Raw genomic sequence first — 23,890 nt, forward strand, 5'->3', positions numbered from 1 at the left:
AATACTGTTCGTTATCTCCATATCCTTCTTAGACGTAATCACAGTGCAGAAAAGTCATATTAATTGCTCCGTAGTGCTGAAGAAGCGCGCTGACCCAATTTGTTGTTTTGATTTCTGTAATTAAGCTATGTGTGTTCATTATAAATATAAACCTGTTAAAAAACATTCAACCTCCTCAAATAAATAATATATAATTGAGTTGAATATATATTTCATGAATGTAAGGCATCCTCTCTGTATAATGTGAAATACCGGTTTTACTATGCATGTAATTTAGGGCAAATATTCAATGACATCCGGTAAAAGCACGGTTGTACGTGTAAAGCAACATCAGTGAGTTTAATTTGTTTTCCTGTTTTCTTATAGAAACAGCAATAAGATGTATAAAGTGAGACCATTAATATATACCAGACATATTCACAGTGTAAAGTAACTTTTAAAAATTTAAGGGGGATAAATGTAGTTTAAGTATTTCCGTAACTGTGACGCGTCGACCTCTATTTTATTAATCAATTAAGTTTTAATTTCTTTTCCAGCTCATTTTCACTGAGCATCCAGAACAAACATCACTTTTAACTAGCCCCTGTCTTCCCAAAAAACAATCATTCAAATAAATGATTAAATATTTGTTAATTCATTGTACGAAACGTTATAATTATATTAAGCAAAGGATTTTCAACATATACATTAGATTCGTAACCGTTCTTTGATGTTCTTGGGTGTTATTTTCCCATAGAAGTGCTTATAAAACAACAAATATCTTTTTATATGTGCTTTTTGAAGAATATGTTCGTTAAAAAACTTTATACACTGCATATGATAAAATAGTTACATTCTAATCTGAATTGTTATGTAAATACAGAAATTGTTCGCGAACTCTTTGATCACCCCTCAGTTTGTTTGAAATTAGGATCTCAACCAATATCGGCCTACTCCGATGACAATAGAAATGACAAATTGATATATGTAAATGTAAACAGCATTTAACGACTTTTCGGTGCTGAGTTCGCTGATTTGAATGATTCTTGCAGTGTTTATTTTGCTAACTGAAAATAGTAATATGGTTATTAGCTGCTTATAACTAGTAGATGCCTAATTAAATAATTATAACAGACAAGAGTGTTCTAAGGAACGCTTGTGTCACCTACTTTATAGAATCATAAAAGACGTAAATAAATCCCGTTATGACCAGCTGTTTATTGCATATTAGTCAATGCATTTGCGCCAACAACGCCAAGAAAAGAATTTCACCACCCTTAAACCAAAAATGAATAATGAGATATTTATGGGGAAAATTATTAATTTTTATTTTGTTTTTAAGTAGACATACCACGAACAAAAATTTTCTTATCTCCCACAAAGAAGAGTTACACTGATAATTTTTCAGTACCGGTATTTCTTTCCATGGAAATGTAATTTAAAAATTTTTAATTGTGAATACACTCTTGTAAATTTTCCAAGAAACTTTGTAGTGTATGTAACTTCGTACATACCTAAACCTTTTTTTAAAAAATGTATTGAGCTGTAAAAGTACATTTTCGCACTTTTTACTAAAATGGCTTGGCAAAACATAATCCCGTTACATTAAACAAATATCACTTAAAATGTGAGAGAGGCACTGTAAACCAATGAAGAAAACTTGTCTTTGTTTTCAAAGTTTATTAAATGAATCCAAGTTTACAGTTTCTCCGTGATCGGATAGGTTTTTAATTAATAACGTAATTGTAATCAGCATAGACCAATACACTTTGTATAAGAATGTTTGTAAGATCCCAAATATAGAAGAAGAGCTTAGAACTAAAAGTCCGAAAACTAAGAGTCCAAAATATTTCAAAAGAGTGTTTCAAAACAAAGTCAAAGAATTTAGAATTTAGTCTCGAATTTAGAATGGCGTTTTCCGGCCAAACAGGGTATTTTGTACTCAGAGGGTATTCATGATCCAGGCTATATAAAAGTACTTTCCATTGGCTGTCTTACCATTGCCCTGACACCTACGCTTTGTCCGTAGGTCTGTCCGTTGACCTATGAACCCCAACATGGCACCACCCTCAAATACAGGTAAACATACGATAGTAATATTTATGGACTCTGTCCACATCTCCGCTCCACAGGAGTTCTAGCCCTAAGCTCTTTTGCTTATCTACTTCAAAGTTCCCAGTTTTATTACTCTTGATCAAGAATCTTAATAGTAAGTTTGTATTTCCGTTCAAATTTTATTACTTAGTATCGATGGACTGGATTGGTCTATTCTGATCATTTTCCTTTACAAAATGATTTACAAAATTATAGTTCATTGTACCAACAACAACATCCAATTTGTTTTAACAATTGAAGATAATTATAGTTTATGGAATTAAAGTTTCTTTTCCAATTATAAAGTTACTGTGTGTGGTACACTAATAATGAACATCCTTGTTTAATAAACTTTCATTTTATTTTACTATCACTAATACGTTCACTATTAATAACTAAAATGATTATGATATGAAATGATTAAAGTCCAAGTTTAAACTGTTCAGACAAAATGTCCGTTCTAAACCCTGTAGGTTTACAGCACACATTTTAGCATAGGTATTTTAATTTTGGGAGAAAAAAGTCTATTATTTATCTTTAATCCATCAATCCTCTGATCGCCCTTACTTATTACTCTAGCTGCAACTATCTATTTTGTTATACCGAATCCGTTTTTAATTACCATAAAATACATTCAACTTCTTGTTTGTCCTGCGAAAAAAAATATCTGAAAGTGAGTGTCTGGCAAACCTATACTAAATTGAAAGGTTTCTAGTTTTTGTGGTGAAATTTAAAAATATCAAGAATATCTGTATTCGAATATTCGTTTCCGAAGATGGAAATTGCCCTTGGTGGACATGTAGTTATTCTATTCTTTTATAAAACGGATGTTTTGGATGCTGAATATATTTCCAAACACTTTATGTGAAAAAAACGTGTGTAATGTTAAATATGTCTATATATCAGCCATTACACTGCATGGCTATGATCGGGACACAAGAAATCTGATGCAGTTTTTGTGTTATTAAGAAAATTTGTAAAATTACAGAAAAATGTCCCTTTAGCAAGTTATAGTACATGTAATATTGTATTTAAAAACTGTCATTTATCAATAAAATTGAGAAGCAAGTCGAAGTAACTGCGTTTCATTTCTTCAGGGCATCCAAAATGAGGAGTACTGTGGTTTATTTCGAGAAACATAAAATGGTTACGGCGATTCTATTCTCTTCAACATTTCTTCTACAAGAGTAGACGCTTTGTCTAAAAAAAAAAAAAAACAAGAGGCCCAGGGGCCACATTGCTCACCTTAGCAATTGACTAGGAAAAAGCACATATCCAATCAGAACTGAAAGTTTACTGAGGGGGAGGGGGCTTGAATTTTAACCCCCAGGGGGTCATGATTTGAACAAACTAGAATCTACACTACTTGAGGATGATTCCCTATAAATATCGCTAAGCATGGCTTTGAAGTACTTGATAAAAAGATTTTAAAAAGTTTCCCCTTGTAAAACTTTTATCGGCCATTTGGCCCCACCCTACCCCCGGGGGTCATGATTTGAACAAAGTTGAATCTACACAACCTGAGGATGATTCCACAGGAGTTTCATCTTTCCTGTCTCAATGGTTCTTGGGAAGAAGACTTTTCCTATATATTCCTATGTAAAACTTTGATCGGCCATTTTGGCCCCACCCTACCACTGGGGGTCATGATTTGAATCTACATTACCTGAGTATGATTCCACATGAGTTTCATCTTTCCTGGCCCAGTGGTTCTTGAGGAGATTATTTTTAAAAAAATCTTTCCTATATATTCCTATGTAAAACTTTGATCGACCATTTTGGCACCACCCTAACCCCGGGGGTCATGATTTGAACAAGTTTGAATCTAAACTTCATGTACCTGAGGATGATTCCACATGAGTTTCATCTTTCCTAGACCAGTGGTTCTTGTAAAGAAGATTTTTAAAGATTTTTCCTATATATTCCTATGTAAAATTAGGGTCGGCCATTTTGGCCCCACCCTACCCCGGGGGTCATGATTTGAACAAACTTGAATTTGCACTACCTGAGGATGATTCCACATGAGTTTCATTTTTCCTGGCCCAGTGGTTCTTGAGAAGAATATTTTTTTAAAAATGCCATTAATTTTTCTCTAATTCATAATTATCTCCCCTTAGAAAAGGGCGTGGTCCTTCATTTGAACAATCTTGAATCCCCTTTACCAAAGGATACTTTGTAGCAAGTTTGGTTGAAATTGGCCCAGTGGTTCATGAGAGGAAGATGAAAATGTGAAAAGTTTACAACAACAACAACGACGACGACAACAACGACGACGACAGACGACGGACAAATTTTGATCAGAAAAGCTCACTTGAGTCTTTGGCTCAGGTGAGCTAAAAAAGAAGATAAAAATGGGTGCTTTCAGTATAAATTTGTAAATAAGTGCTTTTACAAAAGAGATTAAGATATCATGACTAGTATAATGAAATGTTTGCAACTGAAATAAAGAATTTTGATCATCTTGGAAGAAAGCAGTAAAACTCACCATTGTAGAAAACAAATTCGCATCTGCTGGCAATTTTCTGTACAAATTTGTGTTTCAAAATTTCAGTAATTTCTCTGCAAAAGCTCCCGGCTTGTTGAACCATTTTATCTTCATCAATTCCTGCTATTTTTGACCGGTACATATCCCGAAGACATGCCACAGGGGCAGCATATTGGCCAACAAAGAAGTATTCCTTTAGCAAGCAAAAATACGCATAAACTTAAGATTCAATTGATTCTAAAAAAAGGTTAACATCCATTGATTGTTTCAAACTGATTTAGAAAAATCTGGAAAACTATTTCAAAGTTTATCCTATCCACAGTATTTTAGATAAGCTTTAAATGCTCACACTGACAAGCATAGTGTGATTTATCTTAACTTTAGTGTCTAAAATAGCTTGATATAACTGATATCATTTACATTTACTACCAAAATAAATACAAAATGAGAAATAATCAAATATAAAAAAGAAATCCTGAACATGCACTAGATCATTTGTACTTGAATGTAAGAAATGGTGTGGAAGTCAAAAGGTTGGAAATTTATACACAATAGACTGAAAAGGATGTCGAAACCCTGGAAAAATAAAATGTTTAATGAAATACCGGTACCCAGTAAATGTTGTGCTTGGTATCAATTTTTAGATAAATATTTTGGTGACTTCAAAAATACCCTAAAAATAATAAGAATTTAATTCCTTTGAAAAATGTAGAATTCATGATAAATCATGATTCAGAAAAGTGTGTAGACAAAAGTTGCTATCAAATATATGATGTTAAAATTTTGTATCATATCTTGCACTTCAAAAATATTTTTCTGTAATTTTCTTCAACGATACTGTAACAAAAATCACTCTAGTTTCAGGATGTTCTTTCCATTGACAAAGTCCACTGGTTTATCAATGCTAACTAAAGGCTCCTTTTAATTAAATCGAAGCGTATATGTATTAATGACGAAATACACTGTAATAAGGGCTGAAATCAGAAGTTGAAGTAATGAAATAACACAAAAACTCACCCTTTCACCAGATTCAAATTTATACATGTCAAATGTATATTCTCTCGAATTTCCGGCAAGATCGACGTAGACTGGGTGTATGGTTTCGAGAAGGGATATATTCGATTCCTTTTCAGTCAGACAATCTGGAATATCACATGAGTGTGGAACAATGATGTAAACTTTCTTCCGACATGAGGAAGGTTTTTTGTTGTGTTTAATTAGAGCATTCTCTATTGATGTCTCCAAACCTTTATTCAATGAAAGGAAAAAAATCAACAAAATCAGTACACATATGTAACAGGTATTGTTTTCAAAAATAGAAACATTCAAAAAACACTAGCATATATAGATTCCTGAATGTTTTTTTTTGAAGCAGAAAAAAGATCTATAATTTTTCATTAAAAACAATAATTCATAAACTTACCAACTTCTCCATCTTGGATAGGATCTAAAGAAAGAAAAATATTATAAGTAAAGACAACATCTTTGTATTTAAAAAGAATAGAATTAATTTTGGTATATTAAAAAATCCGTTTCTATTATAGATTCATGGTACAAAAAATACATTGGTATTTAAGAACTCTGTAAATTAAATAAAATCAATCAATATTTTACAGTTTGCACAAAAATCTTAAGAAGAACTATTTTCAATAATTTTTAAGGATAAAAAAAACAAACCTCAGGAATGTATATGAACGTTATACTAACATTTTTTAGAAAAACGATGTTGAATCAATCAAGCACATTATAAATGTTTTTATTTTATTCTAAACAATACTCTTGGCTTAAAGTATAAGAACCTTTTGAATCATATATATTATAAATTATATTTCTGTAATTTAATATTTATGTAAAAGGAATTATATATGTACAGACAGAAATTCAAGCGCAATTGGAATAAAATGATTAGTACTTTTACAATGTTTAGTTTAACGTGTTTCTTTCATTTTTCTTTGATTTTTATATTTAAATTGATACTCCGATTTAATACATTAAAAAAAGATTAAACATTACCTTTCAAAACAAATTGAAGATAGTTAAGCATGTACTTCCAGGCTAGAACATAAGTTATATCCCCAGCTGGTATCAAAGACTCTTTCTCAAACGGGATGACCTGACCTTGATAATAATTTTTTTAAAATAATCCTCATATAGTTTACGTATTATATTATTTAAAAAAGTCGTTGATTTTTGTTATAACTTTTTTTATTATTATTCATATTATAACCAAATTTGGTACACATATATTTTTACCACAGATTAGAATAATGTGAGTAAAAAATTGCAATATATATTCTGATATTTATCAAAATTATTTAAATATTTAGAAAAACAAAAATGGGGACCCGGAGCAGGGCCAAAGTTGTTTAATTTACTAATAAGGCACATTAAAATATCTATAGCCATACCTCAAATAAAAAGCGCTTAAACGAAATAAAATGTAAATGTTTAAATTCAGTCTTTTACTATAATTATAAATGCTAAAAGGTTATGTAGTACATCGTTTCGTTTAAAAGATATCAATTTTGAAAGATATTTAGACTTTCTTGAAAAATGCAAAATGAAAGCATGACGTTAGAGCATGTCACGGGGCAGCGAGTAGCAATAACATTTTGTTTTGCATTCGGAAAACCTCTATACCAAACTCTTAAAATATAGAGAAAAGGAAATATATGAAAAATAAGTTGTGCATCTCCATAAAATGTAAAAGACAATTTTTGAGTGGTAGAGAGATTGAATCGGACGATTGGATGGTCTACAAAGAAACAGATTATAGTTAAAATCTTTTCAAAAGAGTTAGTCACGTCACTATCTGAAAGGAGAGTTTGAAAACAATGGCAATCTAATTTGAGTTTCTCGAACGGTTTTATGCAAAATAGGTGTCAAGCGTTATGTAATCATTTTTATGATTGTGGAAGACGAACCAAACTGTGTATCAAATTAAAAGGCAGAGAAATTTTGAGAAACTTCCTCAACGTGTATTTGTTTTGTTACAAATGTTGCTAACCGTGCTCCGTGGTGACAGAACATGTTGCTTTTAAAAATAGAATGTTACTTTACACTTCGAAAAATAAATGTTTTTTTTTTTACATATGAAAATGTGTTGATCTTTAATCTTATAATAATATGATGAGGAGGGACATTGTCTACGTGTTTTTTTTTTAATTCTGACCCTCGTGAACCCAAAAAAGGTTTGTTTTTTTTTACTTACATTATAGACAAAATCTTTTTCTATTTTTTTTTTTTTTTTTTTGGTTTCTAATTTTATTTACAGGAGTTGAACATTTTTACTTAATTAGGATTAGATTTGGAATATGTAGAGTGAATATAAATGATTGGTTATATAAAATAAGTTCATCAGTGTATTATCACATATCAGTTGAAAAAAAAAATGTGCATCTAATACTGTCTTCCTGTCTAAATGATTGAATGTTGTTTTTTTTACTTTAAAACTCCTTGCACATAAAAAAATAATACAATTATAATATAAAAAGCCAAACAGATTGAAAACTCACTTTTTAAGGTATGATAGAGTCTTTCTAAATATAAGTATCGTTTGCTTTCATCTACAGTAACACATGTCACAAACCGGAGAGCATCCGGGATTTCCTCATACTCTACGTCTACCAACACTGGTATCATTCGGAGTTTCTTCTCCTCAAGAAAGTATCCCATCATCATCAAACAGCTGAAGGAGAATATTGGATCACTTAGGGATTTTTTAGTCAAGACAACAATAGTCCAACAGCATGTTTTCATAGCACTCTCTAGCGCTAGCACCCGTTCGCCTAATCTATCATCCTCCAACTGATATCGTATGCCCTTTTCCTGTAAGAACTTTTCAATTTCCTTTGCTGATTTGCCTTGTCCTCTGAGTGGTAAAACAAAAAGGCGTCATTTTCAAATGTTGATGTTTCCACAGTTTCAAGAACTTCGAGAGGTATCTCCTATTATAAATCAAAACTTTGTTGGAAAAAATTTAAACATTCAATTATTTAAAGAAACCATTAAAATTATCGTTGACATATTTCATTGTGGATTTTGTAATGGAATCTTTGATATAAAAATACGCTTTAAGTACTAAAAGTCTTCAAAAATTTATTTGAATTTCGCCGCTTGTTTCATTGATTTCTACACATACTGAAACAACTTTGAATCGATCATACAATCTCACAGGGAAACAAAAGAAAGATTGTACTTTGCAAAGACATAAACATACTACAAATTCCTATTCCCTATATCATGATGAAATGTAACTGAATAAAAAATATATCACTTTGCAACCATTTTGTTTTATTATGAAAAATATGAATAAATTACCTGCTTCGCAAAAAGAATCATGGCCCAGAAACATTCAGATTGATTTACAATTATTGACTTAAGGGTTACATCAATTATGTTAGCCTCCATTGGATGAAATATTGTCCGACACAGAACATATCTTTGATAATGTTAGGCCTATTATTATTTCGATAAAAAAGTTTCCAGAAGAAAATCAAAATGTGAAGCCCTTCACCGATATATTAAGCCGAGATATATGTTATGGCGTTCATGTCCATCCGTCTGTCTTTCTGTTATATTTTCTTGTGTCCGATTCATACCTTTGATAATATTAGACCTATTATTATCAAACTTTTCAAAGAAAATCATTCTGACCTTCAGCTTTTGCCAAATATGGAAAAAACCAGACCAGAATCATTGAACTTGGCTAATTTATGCATTTTGGGAAGAAGGTGTGTCACACCCTACCACTGTGGCCTAATCTAAATGATTTTAAAAAAATACTCAATACCAAAAAAGAATGATGCAAGGTCCTAATTAAAACGTAAAATGTAAAAATCAAGGGACTAATTCAAAAAATGTGCATTCCTTGTTGAAATACTGGATTTCTGCAATTTGCCAAATAATTAATACCATTTGTGTAGCAAACCAGTTTTTGAGTCAGATGCTTTTCAATAGACCAGTTTTGTTTCCATATTTTGTTTTCTACGGCTTTATCACATGATAGGAAAGTTTCACACACAGAAAATGTATGAATTTATAACCTTCATCTTTTAACTTTTTTCTCAAAATAAATGGAGGTCTTCCTTATAAGGCCATAGGAAATTGTGACATAAAATGTCATTACAGAAGCTCAAAGGCTTCTCGAGATATCGCGCTGAAGTGGGTGTACAAAGAGACAGAATTTTAAGGTAAGTTAGTGGCAAACAGATTGATGTAACAAGAATATCAGCAGTGTCATTTTAAATCATCGTTTTTTTTTTGGTTCTATAGTCGATACAATAATGAAATCGACAGCAAATAAAATTTCCCGATCATGACAAGGAACACGCGTTTGTGACCGGTCGGCAGGGGATGGTCACTCGTCCATTACCGTATATACTCGCCTATAAGTCGGTCCGCCTATAAGTCGGTTGTAGTTGCAAAAAAGCATTTATATTTTAGTTGGACAAACACCTTGTTTTAGTTCTATTATATAAAACCATTCTTTTTATAACGCGCCTATAAGTCGGACACATCGTTTTGAACCAGATTTTGACTCCCAAAAAACCGACTTATAGGCGAGTATATACGGTAAACTTGATCTCACTCATACTTTTAGAGGTCCTTGTTTACGCTGCTCCATTTGTATTGTTAAATGGACTTTTGAGCTTAAATACTGTTGGTTACTTCCATATATTTCATTCTGCAAAGAGGGGATACATATACTTATGATCCTGATATATATAAAAAGAGAACTTACCTTTTCTTTCTTTTCCATTTCAATATGAAGATCCTGTTTAATTGCTTTCACCATCTCATCCGCAAGGTTGAATCCAGGTCTGTTCTCTTTAATTCGAAAGCAGAAAAATATTCAAACCTTTGGGAAAGATTAATTTCTATCGACCAAAATGTATTAATGAGAAACGCAAAATAAGTCAGTTTTGAGGTCATGTGTTCATAAATGCAATCATCAATGCCAGCAATACATGTAGCTATGGTAATTACATGATTATACTCTAGGTATGAATTGTTTTATAATTATATTTCAACAAAAAAATGTTTAAGGATTCTCGTGTGCAACTGAAATAATTTTTATTACAAATTGCCAGTCAGCTATTTTTCCCTCCTTTGGTTCTAACTTAGTCAACACTTTAACAAATATAAAGAAGTTCTCTCACGTAACACATTTTCATCAAAATACAAATTTAAACATATTTGAAAACAAAAAACTTATTTTAGATTCAGTGTGAAAATATGATAAAATTAAATATTTCCTTTTTAAAATATCTGACGAATTGTTACATACTTGAATTATCAATAGACCTATTCTATCTCTGAGTAATATAACAAAACTATTTTTTTGTTTAATTGATACATGTACAGACACATACCAGAAACTGTGATTTCAACAACTTAGGAGCATGATTTACCATGTTTTGTTTATGATATATCATTCTCTTTCATCTCACAGAAATGTCTGCAAAGGTCCTTTTTAAAGAAAAATTGTCAATAAGTAATATTTAAACAAAGTGTCTTGGGGAAAATTATATGCTATTGAGGATTATGTTGTTTGACCGTAATACAACGTAGATGAAATATAATCAGTAAATTGCAACTGTAAGCTTCAGATGTTCAAATTCAAAATAAATATATACTTAAATATGATACAAGCAGACTTCAAGTTCTCTACTTAAAGGAAAATGTAATCCATTCTTACCATTGTACATGATTACACGGGCTTTATCGTAAGTTTCATCTAAATTTTTATGGTGGAGAAGCCCTGATAGAGTGTAATAGAAACGACCAACATGCATTTGCCTATCACAGTCTCTCAGTTTTGTTGATGATTCTTCCACCATTTTGTGAATTCCTGCCAAAACTGCTGGGAATTCTGCAACGCAATAATATTCCTGAAAAAAAAAAAAGTTTCAAAAAATTGTTCAATGTTTATTAAAACAATATTTATTTCGACCGATGCACCGTAAAATTGAAACCCGAATTAAAATTAATAAATTGTTTTTACTAAATAATTAAGATAATTTTATGCATTATATTTCTTACAACGAGTCAAATTTTACAATTATTATAATTTATGTTTTTCAACACACAAAAATTGTTAACGAGGCATTAAAAAAACCCAAAACTAAGGAAGATATAAAATGTCAAGGATTACGTAGGAAAAACATATTTTTAAAAGTTTGGCTAGACCAGTGCTATAGTTATGACTGTATAGATGTTAAACGTGAAACGTGGAAGATCAATAAATTAGACAAAAACATATCGACGCATCAAAGTCCCTCTTTTTTATGCAAAAAAAAGTTAAATAGATATTAAAATTGAATATTTTCTTTATATCTGTATCAATAAAAAATAAACCGAAACTTATTTCCAAGGTATAATCAACTTGTCGAATGGCTTTGATTTAAGGATGTTCTCGAGAAGCACTGACTATTACATTCGAATTTAAACAAATGTTATCTATGGAAGTATGGTATTGAAAATACATTAGAAAACCTTACTAATAGTCAGAGAAAGGGTGTACGATATATGATCAACCGTTATGCAATAATCATAAGAGATAACAGGAGATAGAATGCCACAACTTCACATACCTTTTTCGTGAGGGGTAATATTTCCTTTCAATCTCATTTTATGAAAGAATCAAACAAGAAAAAAAATAAACGTTCCGGAAGGATAACTTTGCAGGAGTTAATTAAGGTGGGAAGTGAGACGATTTTATTTAGAGTATTTTCTGTTCCCTTGCCAAGAAAAAACTAGTGCTTTAAAATGCAAACAAATAATAGTATTATTTATTTAATGGTCAAGCTAAATATCTTTATCGCAAATGTGCTGTTGTATATTGTTTCAGTGTAAAAGTAAGTCGTTAATAGTAAAACTAAGCAATTCTGGCGATGGTCCAAAATAAACTCACTGTGCCATCAGTATCTTTCACACAATAAATCGTCATCTGTACTGCCCTGCGATTTCCAGCTCTGACATATTCGAGTTTGGGTATTTTTTCCTCCATTACTGTTATCCTTTTTTCAATTTCTGTTTCAGGTATATCTTTGATATTTCGATGACAAATGCAGCTTTCAGGAACCAATTCGTACAACTTCAAAGAAAACCTGGTTGGATGTTCTTTGTAAAGATTTGTTTCCTTAATAAGATTTTCAATTTCTAATAGAAGAATGAATCATTATTTTAGTAGAAGTAAATCAAACGATAGACCAAAAACAAATAAATATCAATTCTAGAAAAATGCTAAATACTAAGACATACTCTAGAAATCAAAATGTATTTATGTCCACATAATTGAATTACAAGCTCACACATTCCAGTGAATTGTCAACATAGGTTATTGAAATCCACAAAGAAGCAGAGTTGATTTGCATAGAATAAATAACGATGTTAGTAACAATAGTTTCTATTGACTGTTAATTACTTTATTTTTCTATGGAATGGGATTCTTTTAAAGCCTGTATTCTTAGTGTACCTGGTAATAGATACTGTAAAAGACCTGTATAATGTGACCAGACTTGGGCATGCGCAAAATTTCCAGCCGGTAGGACTTCTTCCCTTTGTTTTTTCTCTATGAAAATAAAAATCAATTACGTAGCAATTTTCCATATTAACCGATTTATAAACTCTTATAAACTAAACGAATTAAATGCAGAAAGCAAAAACATCCCTAGATTTATTATAAACAATATGTGCTGGATTAAATGTAATCATATGGCTTTAAAAACATGTATACATGTAACACAACAAAATGTATGGGCAGCACATGCATTACATTATCAAGATCACATACAGAATTGTAATCAAGTATTCAATATTTACACTTAAATTTTAAAAGAAGATATCGAAAATCAAATCGATGTTTCTATACATGTCTTTATAAAAAAAATGCATCGGTTAATGAAACAGGTACTTATTACACTATCTTGTTTAACGACTTTCATAACATTTTAATCACATTTAATAGTTTAATAATCATTGCAATGTAACGTGATATATATAAACGGCGTTGTTTTGCAATGATTAATTACGGTGTGATGTTATCATTTATAAAATCAATACTAACCTGTAAGTTTTTGTACAAGTTCAGTCATTTTTTCTTTATTCTCCCTGATTTCATTGTAGTCTTTGATATCGACTCGTGGGACATTATTCAACATTTCTAATGCCTACAAATGAATTAATAATAACATTTCATTCTGTGTTATTATTGTAATCAATATTTATTTTCAAAAATTATAGACACCATTACATTTATCCCTAACCAACTCTCCCCCTTCTGTACCTTTCCACATGCATTAAATTTCGTGCAGAAGGAAAATTTCCTATAGATTTTTGTCTCATTTTTTTTTTATTTAATAACGGAGTAAATATAAATTAATTGTCTTCAAGCTTTTGCTACTAAACTCATCCACCTCTCTCGGCAGAGAATGAATAAAATGATCTGCAGTAAGGCAGTAAATAAGTATATTATGCGCCCTGAGTATAGATCCGAGGCGTAGATTGTTTTTGCCCTGTCTGTTTGTCTGTCGGTTTGTCTGTTGAAAACTTTAACCTTCGCCATAACTTTTGAACCTTGAGATATAGAGACTTCATATTTGGTAGCTTACTCCACTAACAAAGTTCTTTCAAAAGACACCAAGGTCATTGACCTTGTGACCTTGACTGTGACCTACATGCAAAAAATAATTTTTTCGAACGTTTGCCATAACTTTCGAACCATAGAAGATAGAGACTTTATATTTGGTATGCATACTTCACTAATTAAGCTCAAACAAATGACACCAAAGTCATTGACCTTGTGACCTTAACCTTAATGCTAAAAATAGCTATTTACGAACTTTCGCAATAACTTTTGAACTATAGGAGATACAGACTTCATAATTGGCATGTATACTCCACTAATAAAGTTCTTTCAAATACATGTAATATTAAGATCAATGACCTTGTGACCTAGACTGTGACCGATATGCTTAAAAAAAATTTGTCGCCGGGCGCATAGTGTTTCACAAACACATCTTGTTTTTTTTTATTTTCTTTTTTTTTTTAATTGAAAATATGATTTAATTCTTAAAGATCTGAATAAGAAATTTCGCTATATATAATAATAATATTGTTTTCAGGAGGTTTTAAATAGGTGTGTGTCGGATAATTTTAGGGGACAAGCAGACAATTTAGAAAAAAAATAATTACTTATCTTGGCTTAATGGTAAAGAGCATTTGAAAAGATTTGGTAGACTCGATTTTTGAAACTAAATTCTCCAGAGTTTCAAAAGTTTACATGATTTTTAAAAACATATTTGATTTACATTTGAGAAAGTGAAATCTTTGCTATAATGCAACACGGGTTTATCAGTGTTTCACAAATACATATTTTTGTTATATCTATATATTTATGCGCCCGGATCGAAAAATCAGAGGTGTATATTGTTTTTGTCCTGTCTGTTTGTCTGTTTATCTGTTTGTCTGCAAACTTTAACATTCGCCATAACTTTTGAACTATAAAAGATAAAGACTTCATATTCGGGATGCATACTCCACTAATTAAGCTCTTTTAAATGACACCAAGGTCAATGACCTTGTGACCTTGACTGTGACCTATATGTGAAATATAGCTTTTTGGAACCTTCACCATAACTTTTGAACCATGAGAGAAAGAGATTTCATATTTGGTATGCATACTCCACTAATCAAGTTCTTACAAATGACACCAAGATCAATGACCTTGTGACCTTGACTGTGACGTATATGCTAAAAATATGGGTTTTTTTAACTTTGTTCCCGCCGGACGCATAGTGTTTTACAAACACATCTTGTTTTAAATGTTAATATCTTGAGTTATTTTTGTGAAAATGTAAATACTTTAGTGAAATGTGAATATTTTGTTCATCTTGGGTTTTCAGTCTAATTCTATAGGTTTGAAATGCAGGTACATGTAGTATAGGCTAGTTTGTCTTGTGAATCAAATTTTATTGATTTAATAGCTCGGAAGAAATTTTCAGAAATCATATAATATATTATTATGCTTCCAACAGAAAACATATATGCTTCCAATTTAAATTTCTAAAGGGATTTTCATCGTGTTTCTTTGAAATACGAGAGTTGTTAGCAAAGTTCGCGGATAAGTTCTATTGTGAGCGTACTATTTCCATGAAACCGGTTAAACTCTCCAGATAAAAACTTGACCTTTTTTCCAATAAAAATACAAAGATTTGGTATTCGACGATGATAATTAAAAAAATAGTCAACGATATTATTTTGATAAGACATGCTTCACGGAACATGCTACTTTTTCTTACGTTCATATTACATAGACTTTTTAATAAAATTAAAAAATACACATTTGTAGCGCAAAAAGAATTATGATATTTTACCTGCCACTAAAATATTCATGAAACGTCACTTGGTGAAATTTTGAATTGGATTGGATGGTGTATGAATGTTTTATAGCCATTTATATATAATCAACGCTAAAATGAAAGCCAAGAATGGGAACAACATTGAACGTCATGGAGGACCAAGCTACTAAAATTTATGTGTGTAGACAGAAAAGTGTCAGAAAAATAAACTAAAATGCTTCTATATACTGCTAGAAATTGTCTACACGTAAAAAAAGAATAATTTTTAATTAGTATTAGCTTCATAAGAATGGAAGGATTAACAATTATTTTTATTATCAACTTTCATGCGATATGCAGTAACCCCACTTATCGCATGGAAGTTGCGTCTCAGGATTTTGCATTGTTTCCAAACCAGATCATGATCGCTTAACTGCATAGACGTTCATTCTAAAATCTTGCTAATATCCGAACAACACCTAAGACATTATAAAAGAAAATTAACATGTCTCGATATCGATATTGATATTTCATTTTTAAGTAGAAAAAAGACAAGAAAAGTCAAAGAAATAAAAGATATCTAGAACTAATAAAAATATTAACGGTTTTGAAGTCACTGATGTCAAGTGATTGCTCCGTGAATCCTATGACCGCATAGTAAAATCGTTGTAATTTTTTTTTAAGTTTTAGTAAATGGACCTGATTTTTTACATACTAATAGAGAAAGATTGGAATTTAATTAGACTTCGGTCGCACTTCACAGTACACAATTAATTTTTCGTAAATAAATGTGTCCGCAAACTTTTCTAACGACCCTCGTACTGTAAGTGAAGTTTGTATAGAGTCATTCTTTGAATAACAAAACTTAAAATAGTTGCTACAAAATCTAGGAAAATGCGAAGTCAGTAAAAAGGGAAGACATGTTCATGTATGTATACTCATGTTTACCTCAGATATATATGTATGCATGTATGTTGATATCTATAGGTTCTATCTTTTGCATTTTTAAAAATATTTATCTTGAAGATATGACAAATAAAACATGAGCAAATAATATAAATTCTTTTTATATTTACGTTCAATTCTAGTTTCAAAAAAAATTTTTTTTTTGTCCAACCGAGTTGAACATTGGATTGTTGTTATTTTTTTCTTCAACGTATTCAGGTATGCATGAACCAAACCATTTTTGTTTTGCTTGCATGGGTATTTTTTAACTACATTTCATTCTTTCAAACACTCAAACACTAGTAATCTAACAACTTTACCAGCTGGAAATTCACTTCCTTGTCACTGCTTTTCCGTAAAACAACAACAGACTCCATGTTATGTCTATGAGATTTCTCCAGAGCAAGGATTAATTCCAAGGTGCACCAGGGGCTTTGATGGGACTTTTCTGTTAAGATTACAAGGGACTTAGAACAGCATCTGACTGCCTCACTTATGTTGGAAAGGACGATTTCACCAAATCGAAAATCATTATCTGTCATGATCTTTAGACCCCTTGCTTCCAACATCCTTTTTAAGGTAACCAAAGCAAATTTTCTATCCTCCTCTAGTTCATTGGAGTGGATAATAAATACATCACACATGAGATCTCTGGAACGTTGTTGGGCATTCATTGTATATCAAAAACTGCAACAATATTGCAACTGTTGTTGAAACAAAAGACATATTTAATATCGATTTCCTGCTACTTGATATTTCCGATGACACACAAACGTGTATCTTTGAACATTGGAAACATTCACTGTATTATGTATGCTCCTAGAACAATCTAAGTTCTTACTTTCCATCCAAAAGTAAACTTTTTATATTTATATGCATAAAATTCATTCTTTGTCTACATTACTCTGTAACAGCATTGACTTGACCCACATTTAAACTTGCCAATATTTATCTACCTTTTTTATCAAAATATTATTCAATAAGATAGATACATAATCCCATATTTACATTAATTTAATGTTGATTTACCTAGCATATCAAGTTTAATATAAATTGATTACGGATAAGTTAAAGAAGTAAAGACGGGAAACCTGCATATGAAATTTAAATAGACTTGATAAAAGCCACTAGTGGTCTATTTTGAACTTAGCAGTTATTACGATTTAACTTGTTTAATTTAAAACATTGTTCATAAACATCAAATTGCATTCATAGAAACAACTCAATTGTGACATAATTTCAAGGTTACAAAGGCTGTGTTTTTAAGTCAGACATTTGATATACCCATAACATTCATTTATAACGTCTAGACAAAGATGACGATTTGCTAAAAATAGATTTATAATAACGAAAGAACAATAATCTTTGAAAGCGTAATATTTTTATATAAAATTCCTAAAGAATGAGATATCTAAGATATATCTAACGTTAATAGTGCTGTGTCATTTTTATCTTTCATTACAAAAACATTCTAAAGCGGTAAATTTTTTGACACCCTATATTTAAATTACATTTTTAAAACAATTTCAATAACATATATTATGATCATGAATAAAACGTTTTTAAAATAAAATGAAAAGAACACAATGCAAACACACTCTCATATCACTGTGATACTAAATACAAAAGCAATCATAATTCAAAAAAACAACAACTAACCTGACTTTCGATTTAAGCCTTCAATGCAGGTTGAATCATTGCTGTATCCAGAGGGCTATTGATTTTGAGTGCACTCATGCATGTTGATACTGTTTCAATGTCAGTGAGTTACTTGTATGGAAACCAAAAAATGTCTTTTCTTGGGCCTTATTAAACAGTTATTTTATGATGATGTGAATATGGTTTTTTTAGTACGTATATGTTGTCAATTAAATACCAAGTATGAAAACGGGTTTGTTTTTATATGTTGTGTGTCTTAATTAAAATGAAGGTAACCTCTTTTAGATGGGTTACATGTACAAATATACTGTTATTTCTCAGTTGCGATTTTTCTTAATGTTGTGGATATTAAAATAAAGTCACCTTATATTATAAGAACAGTGTATTTGATTGATTGAATTTGTTTACAATGTATGTCCCGTTCGATAATTTTGACTTATATTGAGACGTCACCATTACGGCGAATGGCTTCAAATATTTACCTTTACTTGGAACTTAGGTCCATTGAGAGTGTGGGGTCTTTCTTTTGTCAATGCCTGTAATGACACGATCCCCGAATAAATTTAGTTTGCAAAAAAAATATAACTACCATTTATAAACAATTTAAAAAAAAAAAAAAAATTGTCAACAGGGTATACAGCTTAGTCACGTTTACACAATAACTAAATGTGCTATTCTCGTAAAGGTTATTTTAAAAAAATGAATTAATTTCTTGGATTTACTTGGACTTAATTCTACAAGTAGTGATCCAACCTATACTCATAGTTCTCTTTCTTAAGGAAAAAATTCTTCAAAATCATATGTCAGTTTTGAATATTTTAAGTATCCCAAGTAACTGAAATGAATTGGAGTTACCAAATCTATACTGGATTCCAAAACTTCATAAAAATCCTTACAAACAAAGATATCTCATTAAAAAAAATAACTTTGTTGTATAGTTGTTTTTAATATTTCATTTTCTCCCACTTCAGGATCGTTGTTCGCTTATTGACTCAGAGAGGTTTATAAGTTCCTCAGGGAACCATTCCCTGGTCTTGACCCGACAAAGTTAATGTTTCTTTTATTCCTCAAAATAACACTCCAGTTTATTACTCTCCCTTGGATTTAGAAACTCCATTCCTGCATGTCCATATGTATGTATAATTTCTTAAACGAGGTAGATTATTGACAAACAAGTTGGTGAAACAAAAATATCAAAAGTCTCGTTTAAAATCATCATTTCGTAAGTTCTATGGTCAATATAGAAGAATTACACGCTTAGTTTGGACTTTCAGTAAGGCATGGCATTCTTAATTAGCTTCTGAAATTTACACAGCTTCCCTTCACTGTTGAAATATACATATGATAGAAATGCGGTCGAATGTCAACTGGTGTAGTCAATAGCCCATTAAAAGTTCTCTCAGGGCACAGAGGTGGGGCATAAGTCGTCTGATCGTTATCAACAACAATTTTAGGTTCCTATGTTATTAATTTCGTAACCAATGAGAATCAATTACGTAGCGCCGAGAAAGTCACGCCCTAGTGAAAGTCCAAAGGTGGGTAAAATACTCATAACAATGACCTTGTCAGTAAATACAATTTTTCATTAAGTTAAGTGCTGACTGACTTAGTTCATTCTAATTGTTAAGCCATTATTTATACAATGAATTGACGACGGATTTTTCCGTTATTTCCCCATCATGACAAGGAGCACACGGTGAATGCAGGGTTCTCCATGAGCTGGTTTACTATGTAGGTCCCGACACAGTAAAATTTTCTCTCACACAGAAAGATTCAAATTTTATACATGCAACAAAATAAAAATATGCTGACACAGTAAGATCTGTGATAATCAGAAAATCCAAACACATAAATTCTCTCTAACCGAAACTTTAATCAAACAATTCTACCGTCCTTCAATTCAAAAAAGGTAGAACACTTAATTAGGGCTTCACCTTACATAATCAAGTATCTCTCACCGGACTTTACTCATGAAAGAACAAGGACAAATAATTTGTTTTCACACTTCTTTGTAACGATTAATTGGTAGTTGCATTAAAAATACATTTTATCATTTTAAAAATATACATACTTTAAAATACCGGTAAGTCTTTTCTATAGGGCAACAGCTTTTAAATTTTGTTGACACTGTAAGTCAAACATAATATCTTGCCAAAATCATTAAATTGATATAAATAAATTTTTATTTTTGAATTTTCAAGGAAATGCTATTTTGAAGTTTCTTTTTTTTTGTAATTCGGTAATTCAAACAAGAAAACTTACAAAAAATCAGGGCAAAATGATAAATGTACTTTCAAAAATGGTAAGTAGTTCGACTGTACCGACCAGCATTTCCTCTGTTTTTCAGAACGTGTGTTTTTATTTTATCAATATACACGACCATACCCTTTGTGTAACGCATTAGTGATTTTTTTTTTTTTTAAAAAGTGTGCATCTATTCTTTTGTAATTATAATGGATAGCGATTCATTTGCGAATTTGATCGCGAAAATTCCTCAAAATGTTAATGCTTCGCGTAAACTTTGTACACAGTAAAATTTCAAACGATTGAGAACCCTAGGGTGTGACCGGTCGGCAGGGGATATTCTCTCCTCCATGGCACTTCTGATGTTTAGGAAATCCGTGTTTGTTCTAAACGTATTTTGTACTGTTTAATGGACTTTTGAGCTTGAATACTGTTCTCCATATATTTCAATGTATTTACATGTACTTGCAAAAAAGTATCTTTAGAACTCTTTTTTTATTTCGATGAAGATGTTAATAGGGCGGATTTTAACTCTTCATCAATTAATTAGAGCTTAACATAAAGAGAGGCTCGAAATACTTTTAGATTTTAAATTCCTTTGTGTTTATATATATTAACATGTCAGCGAAAATATCAAAAAATATAAACTTTTTGCAATTCGAGGGCTGTTCAATAAATAATGTCCTCGGTGCTCGGAAAGAAGCAAAAGACGCTTTTCAATGATATAGCCTTAATGATTTAACTTATTATTCTTTTTTTTAATTAAAACACAAGTCCGTAACATTTCTTATCCTATTCCTGATTGTTAAAGAACTCATTTTTGGGTATAACTTACCCTTCGTATACTGGAAAATGGCGGATCCTTTGATTTCCTGCACTTGTTTCTTCCTTCGGAAAGGTGTTTTTTTTTTTTTAAAAGTTTGGAAATAAAAACAAGTAAAAAGGTCAAAGATCTAGCGAATATTGTTAATGTGAAAAAACATCAACTTTCTATTTAACCCAAAAAACCCTTTGCTCTTCAGGGCGTTTCGTGTTTGGACGCTGTCATGAAGAAATTTAATGTAGTGGATTGCTGATTCTGTGTCCTTCCTCTAATAAACCTTTATATTTTTTGGCAAAAAAATTGCTTTCTAGACTTACCCAAAAATTAAACTGTCTCTCCGAATAAAAATTTGAACAATAAGACCACTAATATTTAAGAAAATTGCATATAAATCTGTCTATGTGTTCTTGCAATTCTTTACTCTTGTCAGACCTTCGCTGTTTTTATCAAGTACATCTTTTGATAAATTTTGTTTTGAAGGTTTTAAGCAATAGATTCAAGTTTCATTATCTGTTTGAATTTCAAACAAACGTGGATAACTACAATTACTGACATTTTAAATAATTGTTTAGACATTCGTAGACGCTGTCGTTTTCACTCATTTTTCAAAATATAGGGTGACCTTTGAGTACTTAGCTTTCTTACCGTCAAACGTTTCTTAAATACAGTGTAAACTACTCCCGATATGATGTCTATCAAATTTGCTAAGTGTCTTAAACTCAATCATACATCATCAAATATCATTTGTTGAAATATGGCTAAAAGTACATAAGTTATTTTAATTTTGTTGGCAAAGACGGCACCCATTTTTGATGTCATTGATATCCACCTGCTCATTTGTCTATAAAACGGGCATTGGTTGAGGTAAATTTCACATATTTCAGTGAATATTTCTTTGGGATATTTAACAAGTTTTACAGCAACTTTAATTAAGCTTTGAATTTCAGTCTATTTCACTGATTCTTTACCTTTCATTTATAAGGCAGTGTCTCGAATAGCCCTTGTTTCCCAGCTTCTCACAATGAAACTATGTGATGAAAGGGGGTCACATAAACTGTTATGAATTCATTAAAGATGCAATAATGAAAGAAGGTCAAACGTAATGTTATATGACATATGTATTGTATGTCATACAGTTCAGGACATTATTTATTGAACAGCCCTCGTACGACAAAATCGTCATAAGTCCTATCTGCGTCATCAGGGAGGTTTGTCAGTATTACTACTTGTATTCTACTGTGTTGTACAAATGAACATTATATTAGCGGGTCATCCACGCACACATCAACATAGATTACATTAGCATTACAATGAGAATGAAAATGAGAATTAATAAAACTTTTATACAATTTAGTACGAAAGCCCAGAAGGCTCATTCGAGATTCGATATTCGAAATGCGAGATTCGAAATACGAGATTCGTAATTCGAGATTCGAAATTCGAGTTTCGAGATTCAAGATCCAAATTAACCAATCAAAAGGCAGGTTCAACTTTGATTACTCCCCTTTATTATGTTTTACTATCAAGAATTCGTTGAATATATTCATCAAATGGGTCATTTGCTTAAATGATAATGCAAGAAAAAAGATATATGTATTAAAACGAAATAAAAAGGAATTTTAGGTTACATTGTAGAAAATATATATAAATTTTTATTTTTCCTCATTAAACAAAACAATAGATACGTATATAGAATATTATGTGGTCTTATCGTTGAATTGCGGAATTCTTAGGTCAATATTTTTTAAAATAAGAACATTGATGAGGGAGAAAATTATTATTTATATGAAATACTAATGAGGGTACATTTCTTTACATTGTGCCCCCCCCCCCATAATTTTATAATTTTGCCGATATATAAAATACTATAGAAACCATAACTATTATATGCTTGTGCCCCCTCAATTTTGTGCCCCCTCAATAAAAATATCTGATGACTTTTTTTCCTTTGTTTTTGGTTGTCAAGAAATTTTTGGTAGTTGAAAACTGAAAATGTATGGCTGTGCCCCCCCCCCCCCCAATGAAATGAGCATTATGGTTTTACTAGTATATTTGAGTCTTTGACCAAGTCGGGCGAGACCCGAGCGGTTTCCTTTTAAATAATTATCGAATATATATTTATTGTATCCATGCATCGCAAGTTTGACAATGAATGTTGATAACAACACATTTGTCCCCCCACCCTTCCGTTCCCACTTGGCCATTCCCGTAATATTTTTCCGATATAATATACTATAGAAAACAGTAACTTTATGCTTATGTCCATTCAAAAATAACTTCCAATTACCATGATAACCCCTATTTTTCGAGGTTGGGTGG

The 23,890-nt window shown here is 31.1% G+C and overlaps 1 pseudogene; it reads right to left on the minus strand.

The window, feature by feature from the left end:
* Positions 1 to 1,653: 1,653 nt before the first annotated feature.
* LOC134260931 (uncharacterized) lies at positions 1,654 to 18,589 on the minus strand (annotated as a pseudogene).
* Positions 18,590 to 23,890: the final 5,301 nt, after the last annotated feature.

Source organism: Saccostrea cucullata, unplaced genomic scaffold, assembly GCF_032062105.1.
Source record: "Saccostrea cucullata isolate Sc308-1 unplaced genomic scaffold, CSIRO_AGI_Scuc_v1 ctg2051, whole genome shotgun sequence".
Lineage (NCBI taxonomy): Eukaryota > Metazoa > Mollusca > Bivalvia > Ostreida > Ostreidae > Saccostrea > Saccostrea cuccullata.